The 13,931-nt window shown below is 36.1% G+C and overlaps 1 protein-coding gene across 10 annotated transcripts in view; it reads left to right on the top strand.

Moving 5' to 3' along the window:
* Nucleotides 1–13,931, top strand: part of NTNG1 (netrin G1) — a 336,959-nt gene that overhangs the window by 36,070 nt on the left and 286,958 nt on the right. The gene's annotated exons all lie outside the window — the stretch shown is intronic.

The raw sequence follows: 13,931 nt of genomic DNA on the forward strand, positions 1-13,931 counted from the left end.
TCCACTCATGAAATTTTAAATGGCAAGCTCTCCATTTTAGGTCAAGGAGTACTTTCTACTATCTATCTCTTCTGTCTGATACAACACCAAGCCACCTCGTGCTAGCGTGCTGTATCAGAGTCCAACCAGAGAAGCAGAACTAGTAGGAGATATATATTTAGAAAAGTATTTTAAATTTTTTTTTAAGGTTTAGTTATTAATTTTTGAGAGAGAGAAAGCATGAGCAGAGGGGAGGCAGAGAGAGAGGGAGACATAGAATACCAAGCAGGCTCTGTGCTGGCAGGTGTGGGGCTCAAACTCAGGAAAGCATGAGATCATGACCTGAGCCAAAACCAAGAGTTGGATGCTTAACTAACTGAGCCACTCAGGCGCCTCTGTATTTAGAAAAGTATTGCATACAACACCCAGTGCTATGAAAACCAATTTGACAATAAATTTCATATATAAAAAAAAAAAAAAGAAAAGTATTGCAAAGAATTGGTTTACGTGACTATGGAGGCTGGCTAGGCAAGTCCAAAATTGTAAGGTAGACTATCAGGAAGGGTAGGCTTGAACTCTCAAGCATGTTCTGAGGCTGCTTTCCATAGTCACAATTTCTTCTTCAGGAAAGCCTTGCCTCGGCTCTTATAGCCTTTAAGCTGATTGAATTAGGCCTATCCAGACTATCTAGGGTGATCTTCCTTACTTAAAAGTCAAATTGATTATGGATTTTAATCACATCTATAAAACACTTCCATAGCAACACCTAAATTAGTGTTTGAATAACTGGTGGCTGTAGCATAGTGAGTTTACACTTCAAAAAGACCATCACATCTGCTTTTTAAGAAAATTAAGAAAATTATTTTCAAAGTGTTTTGCTATTTAGGTTTTTTACTTAAAAAATATACTTTAAGACATAAAGGAAGTGAGGTTAAAGGGCGTATTAGAGCCTAAAGAAGATCAATAAATTATTTCTTTTTTTCTTAGGCCATGTCTATGTCATACTTCAAAGTTCAATGAGTGACAGGTTTCAGTACCCATGCAATATTTTTTTTATCTTTATGATCATCTTGTGGATGATGATTTAATAGGATAATTTAGCAGCCTTAATGAATGACAAATCAACTAATTACAAGCAAAAAATTATTGTTACTGATGATGCTGGTAAAAAAGTAATTACTTAAATGGCAGATATAGTATCATTAAGGCTAATAACCAGATACAAACTGAACATAATTATTGGTGCTGATAATCAAAACCAGTTGGAAATGAATTAATTGGATGTACCATTTGGTATTATTTATGTTTTGTTTTAAAACAGCAATTATAGGTCAGGTTTAGAAAACACATTACAATTTATTGAGTTACCATTGCTGACCCCAAAATAAGATAATAGACAGCTGTTTGTCATATTATAGATACATCTAGGCTCTCAATTCCTATTTCTTTTTTTGGAACTTTTTAAAGAATAGGAGGTTAATAATGGGGCCATTATTACTTGTTGTACCATACAAATATTGAGTATCCTAACCTACATTTTAATAAGGCAAAATTTCATTATGTTGAAATGTAGCCCTTAGTATGTGAATAAAACCAGATTGATCGGTCTTATTTTGTCAGTTCAAAACCAGATACATTTTTTTAGCATGACATTCCTGTATTTCAAATCAATACCACACTCTGTGCCCTTTTTAATATTTAAAAATATAAATGGCTGAGTTATTGATGTTTTAAAATGCTCAGCAAGTATTTAAATTTTTTTTCTCATTATGTACACGTTTAACTAAACACTTCCTAATTTTCTCTAATCATTCTGTACCAGCTCTGAGTCTTGGACTTAGAAACATCTATTTCTTCTCCCCACTGGCCTTTCACCATCTTCTCAAAATCGTTGGCAGAAGGCACAGAAAGGAGATTTAAGACTTGGGATTAAGGTTTTTCTTCCCTCAAGGTGTCTGGCTGCTTCAAAGACACTGGATTGTTTTTGAGTCTCAGTGGCTTGCATTGGTCTGCCATTGAGTGGCCCGGCAGAGGCCTAGAGGCTCTCCCACTGTTCTTTGCCAAGCTTCCGTGGGGCTCTGTGAGTGCTGCAGTTCCCAGCATTAGTCACTACACACCTGCTGCGTCTATCACTCTAAACTCCATTTCCCCGACCCTCATAGACATGACTGACCACCCACCCTCTGAAGGCCCACGGTATTTCCGGAGGCTCTAAAGTGACCATGATTAACCTTGTCCGATTCAGTATGATTGCCAAAGGCTGACAATACTCCTGACTGATTTTCAAGTATCACATTCACTTTGGGGCATAGAAATACTTTTATCAATAGCCTGGATTTTCGTGGGGAAGTGGGGAAAGGAGGGGACATGGTAGATGAGAGATCCAGGAGTCTTTAGAACCAAATGTTTAACTTGTTCTTCAGTCTTTTGCTTTCCTTCCTTTACCACCTTGACAATCTAGTATATATGCTATTTATTTGCTTTAGTTGTTGTATGCTTTTCAGATAGCCACTTGACTATACAGCAAGCATATTGCTTGTTGCTTGTTTAATCCTCAAACCAGTATGAGGTAGGTATTATTGTCCTTACTTTACTCTTGAGAACACGGAGACTCAGAGAGGTCAAATAGGTTTGTCTGTCATCACAAAGCTGATGAATGACTGGGGTGGGATTCATCCCTAATTCCAAAACCTGTACTCTGCCAAGTGAATTCTTGGAGACTGCAATAATATATTAAAATCTAACTTCTAATGAGTGCCTACTATGTGTGAGGCACTATTATAAGAACTTCTAGATGTGCTAACTCATAGCAACTCCATAATTAGGTAGTGTCCCATTTTTCAAATGAAGAGGGTAGAGCACAGAAAAGTTATGTCATTGCCCAAAGCCACAAAATTAGCAAAAATCTCGGCAGTCTGGTTTAAACTTCTTATGTTTAACTTGTATACTATGGCATAATTCATGAAGTCAAAATTCTAGAATCCAAGATTTAACATATACTTAACTATACTATTACTAGGAAAAAAAAAAAAAGTGACCAGTCATTTGGTTCAGCCATTCTCAGAATGTGGCATCCGTTGGCTTTGTTTTTAAAAGTTGTCTTAAGAGAAAAGGAATTTTTGTGAAACCAATCTGAAAAGCGTTTGCCTTAAATTGTAGACTGCTTTTCCCATATCCTCTCACTAGGGACTCTCATAAACATAAATTCACTAACTGATACTTGAAAAAAAAAAACCTAGCATTTTAAAAAGCAATAGGTACTTGATAGAATGTTTGTGGTATGTGAAAATTTTTCTTGGAAACTCTAAAGTAGAGAACTTGGTAGTGTCCTGCGATCTATGTGCTGTGAACTTTTGAGAACAGCCGTGTTTCTACAGAAATCACCTTATTCAGAAGAGAGGACTTTTCTGTTTCCAGACTGGTATGAGATTGGTATAGGAAAGCTCAGTAATAAATCAACTGGTCCCCAAGAACATCATAATGGCTCGGTAGTAGGAATTGAAATTATACTTCACTTGTAAGCCATAATGTGTTATATATCAAAGAATAAAAGTAGGTGTGCTCCATAGATTTACTGAGATATATCCAACCATACTGCATTTTTTTCCATAGCACCTTAAAATTTCCTCATAATTCACTATTCTAGAAGTCTTTTCCATTTTCTATTTTGTTCCTTTTCCCCTTTATTCTTATTTATTTATTTATTTACTTACTTATTTCTAGGGTTAGATATAGTGTAGCCTAGAATACAGAAAGACTTGTGTGATTCTTTAGAAATACCAATTTCAAAGCCCTGATTGAAAGGGATTGGTGTTTCTGTTTTTCAGTAATAGATCAATTGAATATCCTGTCATATTGTTTGTTTGTTTTCATCTGTTTGTTTTTTTTTTGTTCGTTGCTAGGGGCAAGGAAGAAGTAAAGAATTGGGCCAGTGTTTCTTTGACAACAAAATATGACCCATAACACTTTGCTTTTCCTGAAAAATTATATGCCATGCCCAACACCTTTTAATAATGCTCCAACACATTTGCTACCTAGAAAGTAAAGTTTTATAGCTGTCTGGATTTTAAGGAAGACCATACCCATCTGGTGAAGTAGTGTGAGATGTTTAAGAAATTCTTGTTTAGAGCAGTGAAATAAAATGAGACAACAATCATAGCTCTTTATTCTTGCCCACCATCCTAAGATAGATAAGCAAATCTTAAGCATCGAAATACTTCAGTGTCACATTGAATGTTTATTCTCAGTGCTGGAAGAGAGATTTGAGTTTTAGAATTCCATTTCTGTACAGCATTTAAATTCCATTCTAATTCCTTCAGAATTTTCTGATCTTGATTAATCAGTACATTACACTAGTCAATATCACTATTGGAAGAGGAAAATTGAGTCCTGTTCAGGATTAATGTAGCTTAAAAAGTAATATGTGCTATATTTCACTGGAGAAAGGTATGTCAAGATTGTTTTTATTTGATCTTGAGATTTTTGTCGTCTTCTTTTTTTTAAATGTTTATTTATCTTTGAGAGAGAGGGAGAGCACAAATGGGAGAGGGGCAGAGAGACAGAGACACACACAGAATCTGAAGCAGGCTCCAGGCACTGAGCTGTCAGCCCAGAGCCCAACGTGCAGCTCAAACCCACAAACCACATGATCATGACCTGAAGTCGGACACTCAACCGACCGAGCCTCCCAGGTACCCCGAGATTTCAGTCTTCTAAACTAACAAACTATAATTTTAATCCAATCACTACAACAATATTTGAATAGTATTTGTTTTTGAATCATCTCTATCTGCTTAATGATGGCATTTATTGAGTGTTTCATGCTACATTTTCTGTTCCTTATAATAACCCTGTCAGGTATCTATCATTGTCCTCAAGTTATAAATGAATAAAGGATCAAAAAAGTTTAGTGACTTGTGTAGGGATACACTACTGATGCTTGAGCTGAATTCCATGAATTTCCACTATAGAATCCATCAATTTGGCTGGATATTTTGTTCAAAAATATGCTAAAATATGCATGTCTGCTTGCTTATTTTCTTATTTCCTTTATTAAAAAATTTTTTTTAACATTTACTTTTATTTATTTTTGAGAGACAGAGCAAGACAGAGCATGAGTGGGGCAGGGGCAGAGAGAGGGGGGTACACAGAATCCAAAGCAGGCTCCAGGCTGTCAGCACAGAGCCCGATGCGGGGCTCAAACCCACGGACGGTGAGATCATGACCTGGGCCGAAGCTGGCCACCCAACCGACTAAGTCACCCAGGTGACCCTCTTCTTGCTTATTTTCTCATTTCTTTGCTTTCTTGTCTCCCTCCTTCTCTGACCCTTCTTAGAAGGACTTTTCCTCTTCTTTAGAAGCTTTAATCTATTTTTGTTGATAAAGCTTTCCCTGACCACCACCCCATCCCTGCAAGGCTGATCTTTACAGCCTTCCAAAGTGCTCCAGAAGCATCCTGTCTATGCCTGTGATAGCACTTACTACTCTATACTATGATCTCCTGTTTGTTTGTGTAGTTCACCTATTAGAGCAAGGATTTTGTTCTCTGCTGGGTGTTGAAATGCCAATGTTTAAATCCTTACAGAAATTATTAAACTAGCTTGAACTTTTATTGCCAATAATTAATGGCTGACTGACTCAAAGCCAAATATGTGATTCTAAATGCTGTTTACTTAACCATTATATTCTACTGCTTTGCAGATATTCTTGAAAAATATAAATATTAAAGTCAGTCATTTAAATGTATTTGCATATTCTGTTTTGTAAGATTCTTTTGTTTTTAATTTTATATTTAATATTTCTAACAATTAGAGACTTCTAAGATATAGGTGAAATGGAAGTAAATTTGAGCCTGTTCCCCTTCAAGCGACTAAGTTTCACATGGTTAAGAGATGATGGATGCTTTCCCCCCAAAAAAGCACTTGAAAATATATTAAACAAATAAAAATGATATTAAAAAAAAAAGCAGTGCCAGTGTTTGGGACCTACCTTTGGAGATGAAGTACACAGGTTGTTTTTTAATTGCTCTGGTAATTTTAAAGCAAGTTCAGAGTTGAGGGTGAAATATCAGCCTATACATTTTTCAAGGGCAAGGATAATTCAGCCATATTCATAGAATTTAGTACCATACCTGATATATAATAGTTACTTAATAGTGGTTGCTTGAATGAATGAATGAATGATTGAACTTTAAAATGTTGATCTACCCTGATTTTTGCATTATAAATATTTTATTTATTTATTTGATCAATGTTTGATTGATGAATGTATGAATGCTCAAATACTATGAAGTATTCAAGAGCACTTATACTACTAGCTTCAAATTAAGCTAGTACTTTCTGAATTTCACAACTAAGCTGTACTTGCCCAGCAGACGTCAACACAGTAATTCTTCTCGGATGCTTCATAAAAACTCCAAACACAAGAAGCAGCAGTTTATTGGGATGTATGAAGTACAGCAATACTGCAATCAGAGTATAAGGTTTCTTTTCAAGTCTATCCTGGGGTTGGAAGGACCTTTACCTACTGGTATGTTATATCCTGCTCAATTTTTGTTGGAAAGCAAGAGGCATTATGGAATTCAACCTGCAGAGGGATCCTGGCACTAGTACACACCAGGCTACTGCCTTGGGCAACTTAATAGGAGAAATTGATTGTCACGCTAGGTAGCCATCAGGATATGACTAGATTTCTTGGAGCGATAAGAACATTAAGTGGGGTTTTCAGAACTGTAGTGTACCCTTTAGGCTTCATTTCAATGGTAGTCAATGCTCAGAGTCCCCCTTTCAAAGCACTGGAAACCATGCTGGTATAATTAATGTCACTAAGGTATTGTTTTTCCCTTTCCTTTCAGTTTGTTTTCTTTTTTTTTTTTCCTAAGAGAATCAGGCAAGTTACAAGACAGATGTCTCCTATGAAAAACCATTATGTAATTTGAAACAAAAAGCCAGTGTCTAATTATAGTGAGGTGTTGGGGGACAATGAGTAAATTTGCTTGAATGAGATCAATCATAGACATTCTCTAGGTCACCATATTTCAACTTGGCATGCAAATTCCAAACTCATTTACAACATGCATGGTGAGAATCACAAGAAGTTCTAAGGCCAGTTTGGGAAAGATTCATAACTTTGTCAGTTGGTTATGTTCTTCATAGGATCATAAGTAATTTTAGTGTTGACAAGTACAGATTCTTGCTGGGGGCAGTTTGAAATTAAATTCACCAATTCAGTACAAATCAATAACTACTTATTGAGGACCGTCTATTTTCAAGGCTGGGCACTGAGAGGGAAAGGAAGTTGAGTAAGGCAAAGTTCCTACCCTCAAAGAACTTTCTCTGGCATGGGAAAGCGACAGCTTTTGATTATAAAGTCAAGTCTTGTTGCAAAGAAACTAATGGCTTATAGAGTAGCACGTTGGTACGGAGATTGATTTAGGGAAAATCAAATGACTGCCCATTCCCTATGGATACCCCTTTTCCCCCATTCAACTGTAGTCAGCAACTCATCTGATAAGAAAGATACTGGAGTCCCTTATCTGTGGGGGTTATGTTTCAAGATCTTCAGTGGATACCTGAAACCACAGACAGTATCAAACCCAATGTTTTTTTCCTATATGTATTATACCTATGATAAAGTTTAATTCATAGTCACCGTAAGAGATTGACAATAACTGAAAATAAAAGAATAATTATAATAGTATACCATAATAAAAGTTATATGAATGTGGTCTCTCTCTCTCCTTCTCTCTCTCTCAAAATGGCTTATGGTACTGTAGACACCCTTCTTCTTGTCATGATATGAGATGACAAAATGCCTACGTGATGAGATGAAGTGAGGTGAATGATGTAGGCATTGTGGCATAGTGTTAGGCTACTATTGACCTGATGATATGTCAGAAGGAAGAGGTCATCTGATGCTTATGGACTGCAGTTGGCCAAGGGTAACTGAAACCTGAGAAAGCAAAACCACAGATAAGGTGGTCTACTCTATACATTATTTGTTTCTGAAATAAGGTAAAAATCACTAAGCATTTTCATAGATCTTTATGTATCTAGATATCTATGTGTCTAGATACCTTTACTCTAGGTATCTGAATCCAAGATGCCTTGGAGGAACATTTTTACTGAATTAACTCTTATAAATAACTCAGTTGTATTGATTCTCAACTAAGGAATTTAAGGATTACCTATACTCATTTATTAGCAAAGTGTGTACTTAACATCACCATTAAGTTTATTAGCTGACAGGAATGAACTGCATATACTCCTTACAGTAAGGCTTAAGGATGTCATGGTATTTATCTGAATTGGAATATACTAAAAATTTGCAGGTTAAATACAGTGCTGTACTACAATAGGGAATTCACTAAAGTGGATAAAAGGAATATAATTGTTCACACTCTGTATTTGCAAGGGTTTCTGATTTTCATGTAACACATCCAGGTTGCTCCAAATGCCATTTCCGCATGTTTCTTCTCTTCAGTTCTTACTGCCATTTGCCTATTTTGATGACTTTCTACCTTACATTTGAACAAATGTACATAGTCTAAAGCAGAGATTTTTTTTAAGTTTATTTATTTTGAGGGGGGAGGAAAAGAGAGAGAGGGAGAGAGAATCCCAAGCAGTCTCCATGCCATCAGCACAGAGCCCAAACCACAGCTCGATCTCATGAACCACAAGATCATGACTTGAGCCAAAACCAGGGTTTCTCAGCCTTGGTGCTGTTGGCATTTGGAGCCGGATAATTCCTTGGAAATGGCTGTCCTGTACATTATGGGGGTGTTGAGTATCATCCCTGGCCTCTACCCACTGGATACCAGGAGTACACACCCCCAACTGTGACAAATAAAGTATTTCCAGACACTGCCACATGTCCCCCTGGGAGGCAAAATTGCCCCAGTGGAAAACAATTCATCTAAGGCAGGTTTCTAAATATTCTTCCTCAGTCTCACTTCTGTTCATGATAGCTGCCATTTTAATGGTTCTAGGCCTTGCTTTCATTCTGTTACTCCTGTGCCCCTAAACTTCTAGTGACTTTTTACCCTAGTTCAGACCTTTATCCCCCTCACCCCTATCTTTTTTAAGTTTCATTTTTAGCAGAATACTACATGCACATGTTAATGAGTAAAAGAGTACAGAAGAACCATGAAAAGAGGCCTCCTGTTCTATTCCTCTCTTCTCTCCTGTCTGAGAGGCAACTTTAAAAACTTTGTTTCTGACTTACTTCCAGCAGTTTTCTCCATAGTTCTAGGTTTAGTTACACTTCTGTTTATTTGACTTATCAATTTTAGGCAAAATCTATTGGCTATTTGTTTTAAAGATGGGGTTATAGCTCAGGTATATAATTTGGTTTTTACCCTCTCTCCTTTCCATTTTTTGACATGTAGGTGATTATTTCTAGTCATACATGGTTATCTTTAAAAAATAATATATTTTTGGTCAACCAACTTTCAAGACCACAGTGTTGCACCCCCTCAAGCTGAGTGAGATAGAGACCAAGTTGATAATATCTCTCAACCTTCCCACTTAGTAAGATGGGAGCTTCACTGTTTTTACCTTATCTTCCTCATTTTCCATATCCACCTTCTGTCAGCAATACTTTTATTTACGTTCCCATTTACAATGTTGACATTTTCATTCTTTCTTGCAAATACAACAAAGTCTTCTATGCCATATTCTTAGCTTGACCCTTTAAGTTGAAAGCCAATAAACCAAATTTACATTTTATGACCATGCAAACATTTCTCCCTACCAGGTCAAGTATAGAGCTATAATTTTATTTCCTTCTCCATTGTTCAATGGCATCATCCTTGATTCACTTGAAGGATAAAGATCAGTGTTAGTGTCAGAGAACTTCTTTCTTCAATTCTCATAGCTCCGAAAAATCATGGCATATTTTACATTGATTCATAAATAGCCCATATCTTTCTTGTGAGTTTTTGTTTTAGTCTAGTTAACATCCATCACCATACATATTTACACTGTTTTTCTTACAACCAGAACTTTTTTTATTTTTTATTTTTTAAGTCATTATTTTAATTCCAGTTAGTTAATACACAATGTTATATTAGTTTCAGGTGCACAATATAGTGACTCAACACTTCCATATATCTCTCAGTGCTTATCATGACAAGTGAACTCCTTAATCCTCATCATCTATTTAACCTATCCCCCCACTTCCCTCTGATAACCATCAGTTTGTTTTCTATAGTTAAGAGTCTGTTCATTTCGTGTGATAAGAACTTTTAAGATCTACTCTCTTAGCAACTTTTGAGTTTACAATCCAGTGTTATTAACTATAGTCACCATACTGTGCATTAGATCTTGTGAGTTTTTATTTGCTTTGTTTTTGCACTGCTTGTCTATTTTTCTTCACCATATCCTCACATTTATCATGCTGATTAATCTCTTTTCCCACATGCCCAACCCCACCCTTAGGGCTTCTCTTCGTTGTTTTCCTTGCTTGGACCCACAGATGCCCGAAACCCATGTCTTTGTGATTTTTGTTTTGAATCCCATGTCTTTGTAATTTTTGTTTTATCTTCATTTTGCTAGAGTATAGCCGCAAGTAACTTACAAATAAAAAGAGTCTTGAGTGATTAAAAACTTCTCTCTTCTACCCTCACTCTGATCAGTAGGTTGAACATAAAATTCTAAGCTAAAAATAATTTTGTTTACAATTCTAAAGGTACAGTTAGACCCAGGGCTGCTGAAAGGCATACATGTTTTCTTGACATATTTTTCTCTCTCTTGTATTTGGTGTCAATAAGTTAGGCTATGGTATATGCAGTGCCAAAATGTCAGTAGCTTGTCACATGTTAACTGTGGGTATCTCTATTTTGGCCTCATTTGTCTTCTAAGTATGGGATCTAGACTCCAGAAGTCGTCCCTAGCAGAGAATGCTCAACTTTTGACAAGAGAAAGGAACTATGATAGAACCAAAAAATGTTGACACTTCAAGCTCCTACTAGCGTTATTACCATTCACATTGAAACCAGTCACATGTCCAAACCTGACACCAATGGAGCAGGAATCATTGCCTCCAAAAGTCTTCCTTCTCCAGCATCCCATACCCATCACATGGGAAGGAGCCCCAGGGAAGGGTCTGAGGGATGGGCCTTATACAGAGGGAGAGTGAATAAATAGGAAGAATAATATAATATACCACATTTTAGAATTTTAGGGTTTACTCTCTTTATTCTTAGAGTTCTGAAATTTTATGACTATGTATTGAGATGGTTCTTTTATTCATCCATTATGCTAGGCACTTGGTGGATCTTTATAATCCAAAGACTCATATCCTTCTTGTGGGAAAGATTCCTCAATTCTTTCTTTAGTAAATCCTCCTTCCTGTTTTTCACTCATTCTTCCAGGAAATTGAACCACCTGAATTGCTTTTATATGTATGTTTTTATCTTTTTTATTTTTTAGACATATATTCCATTATTTTGTCTTTTTGCCTTATGATATTTTTTGAGACATTTATTTTCAATTGATCTTTAAACAAATTTGACAATAACAAATTATTGTTTTGATTTTTATTCTCTCAAAATATTTTGTTCTTGTTTTATGAATATAAAATGTTCTTGAATCTCTGAGTAGATGAATCTGCTCATTTTAATATCCTTTTCTATTTCCTGAATTATCTCCATTTCCTTCAGTGTGCACTTTTCTGCTTGTTTACCTTGGTTGTCTTTTCAAAAATTTCTGACTAGAAGAGAAAGACAGATATCATATGTTTTCACTCATATGTGGAACTTGAGAAACTTAACAAAAGACCATGGGGGAAGGGAAGGAGAAAAAATAGTTACAAACAGAGAGGGAGGCAAACCGTAAGAGACTCTTAAATACAGAGAATAAACTGAGGGTTGAAGTGGGGGGAGGGGAAAATGGGAGATGGGCACTGAGGAGGGCACTTGCTGGGATGAGCACTGGTGTTCTATGTAAGCGATGAATCACAGCAATCTACCCCCAAAACCAAGAGCACACTGTATATGCTGTATGTTAGCCAACTTGACAATAAATTATATTAAAAAAAGAAAAAAAAGAATTTCTGACTAGAAGCACTATGAAGGAATTAGTCTAATTTGGCCTCCAGAAGCACTATATCTGGTGATGTCTGTCTGATAGACCAGAATGCCAAGGCTCCACTTTGAGACTACAGTGTCCAAACAGGAGCCTCACCTTTGCTCACACAGTTAACTCAAGGTTTTTTTCTAACCCTTACCAGATACACTCCAGAGAGTGCCATATATTTTCCTGCCCAAAGATATGAACATGGATTGATACCCACCCTTGGGAATAAGCTACGAATTGCAAAGTGCCTGCTTCTCTTTGAAGAGCCCATTAAGAAATGAAAATGTATTTGCATTTCTATAAGGTTGTGGATTTCACAAAGCTTGTATTTTATACTGGTATAGAAGGCTCAATCAACCCTTTGACTTAGTAAGCATAATAATTAAGCTGGTCTGCTTGTCTGTGCTCTTTCCCAATGTCGATGTGAATGTTAGATGATTTGATGAAGGGCCCTAGAGCACAAGCTTTCACATTTTTTTAATCTAAGATTAACTGTAATGCATTTTACATTAAGACTCAGTAATGCATATAAACATAAATATGCACTTAATGGAAATAAAAATTTACAAAATGCCATACTATATACAAACCAATTTTATATTTTCCTTTATATTTCAGATATTAAAATTCTGATCAACACTTACTAGACGTGTTTTATGACTCACTAATATTTTATCATATATAAAACAGTGCTATAGAAATTCTATGAAGTAAATAAAAATGTTCTCTGGGTTTTCAAGTAAATGTCATAAATTCCCTACTCTAAAGATATTTTCTTCATTTTTTTAACATCATTTTAAAACTCAGAATCTTTTTTTAAGTTTATTTATTTATTTTGAGAGAGACAGAGAGAGTGCAAGTTGGGGGGCGAGGGGAGAGAGAGAGGGAGAGAGAGAGAATCCCAAGCAGGCTCCACGCTATTAACACAGAGCTTGATGAGGGGATTGAACTCAGGAAATCATGAGATCGTGACCTGAGCTAAAATCAAGAGTTGGATGCTTAAACGACTGAGCCACCCAGGTGCCCCTGAAGCTCAGAGTCTTATTATGTGTGTTTAACATAACAATTCTTAGCAAGCTTTGTTATCTGTGTATTTTCTCCAAAATTCAAACTTAAAGGAAAACTTACAAAACTAAAATGAAGAATTGACCCCAATGGTTGCTTAGTGTAATAATATATGTGGTCGTTGTCTTAATTGGGATGTTGTATGGTCAGATTGCTTGTTTGAGGGAGAATGGATTTGCAACATACATCAAACAATTTTCATTAAGAAGATTTAAGTGTTGTTGCTCAATTTTGGTCCACTTCTATATGTTGAGGTAACTGTAAGGATGGCTAGAAACAAATAGCCCAAGGACTGTGCTACAGATTCCCCTCTGCCATGTGGCTGTGCCTGAACCTCTCCTAAATATTTTGGTAAAAAAAAAAAAAAAAAAAAAAAAGTATCACATTTGCACAAGATTAAGTTGAGCACTCTTTTAAGATTGATTAAAATCTGGGACTGGCAGAGCAAATGACTCAACAGAAAACATGAGGCATGTGTTATGTTATACAAGGAAAATAACTCTGTATTCAGGACAGCTTTCTTAGAAAACCGGAGACAATGGCAGTGAATTCTAAATCAAAAATACATTGCAGTGAAATAACCCATGACTGAAAAGGAACTGTGAGCACACCCATGGTTAACATCAATTGATTATATGTTGAGTAAATGAGGGTTTGTTTTCAATTGTTATTTGGGGAATTGAGTACCTTTCAAGTAGCAAGAAAAGTTGCAGAAAGTGCTCAGTTTTAAGTGGATTCTGTCATGTTACTGAAAAATCTTAAGTGTTGGTTAACTTACACAAAAGAGAAAGTAAACTACTTCTAGGTTTTTCT

The sequence above is a fragment of the Herpailurus yagouaroundi genome, unplaced genomic scaffold (assembly GCF_014898765.1).
Source record: "Herpailurus yagouaroundi ecotype Mexico unplaced genomic scaffold, PumYag 77, whole genome shotgun sequence".
Taxonomy (NCBI): Eukaryota; Metazoa; Chordata; class Mammalia; order Carnivora; family Felidae; genus Herpailurus; species Herpailurus yagouaroundi.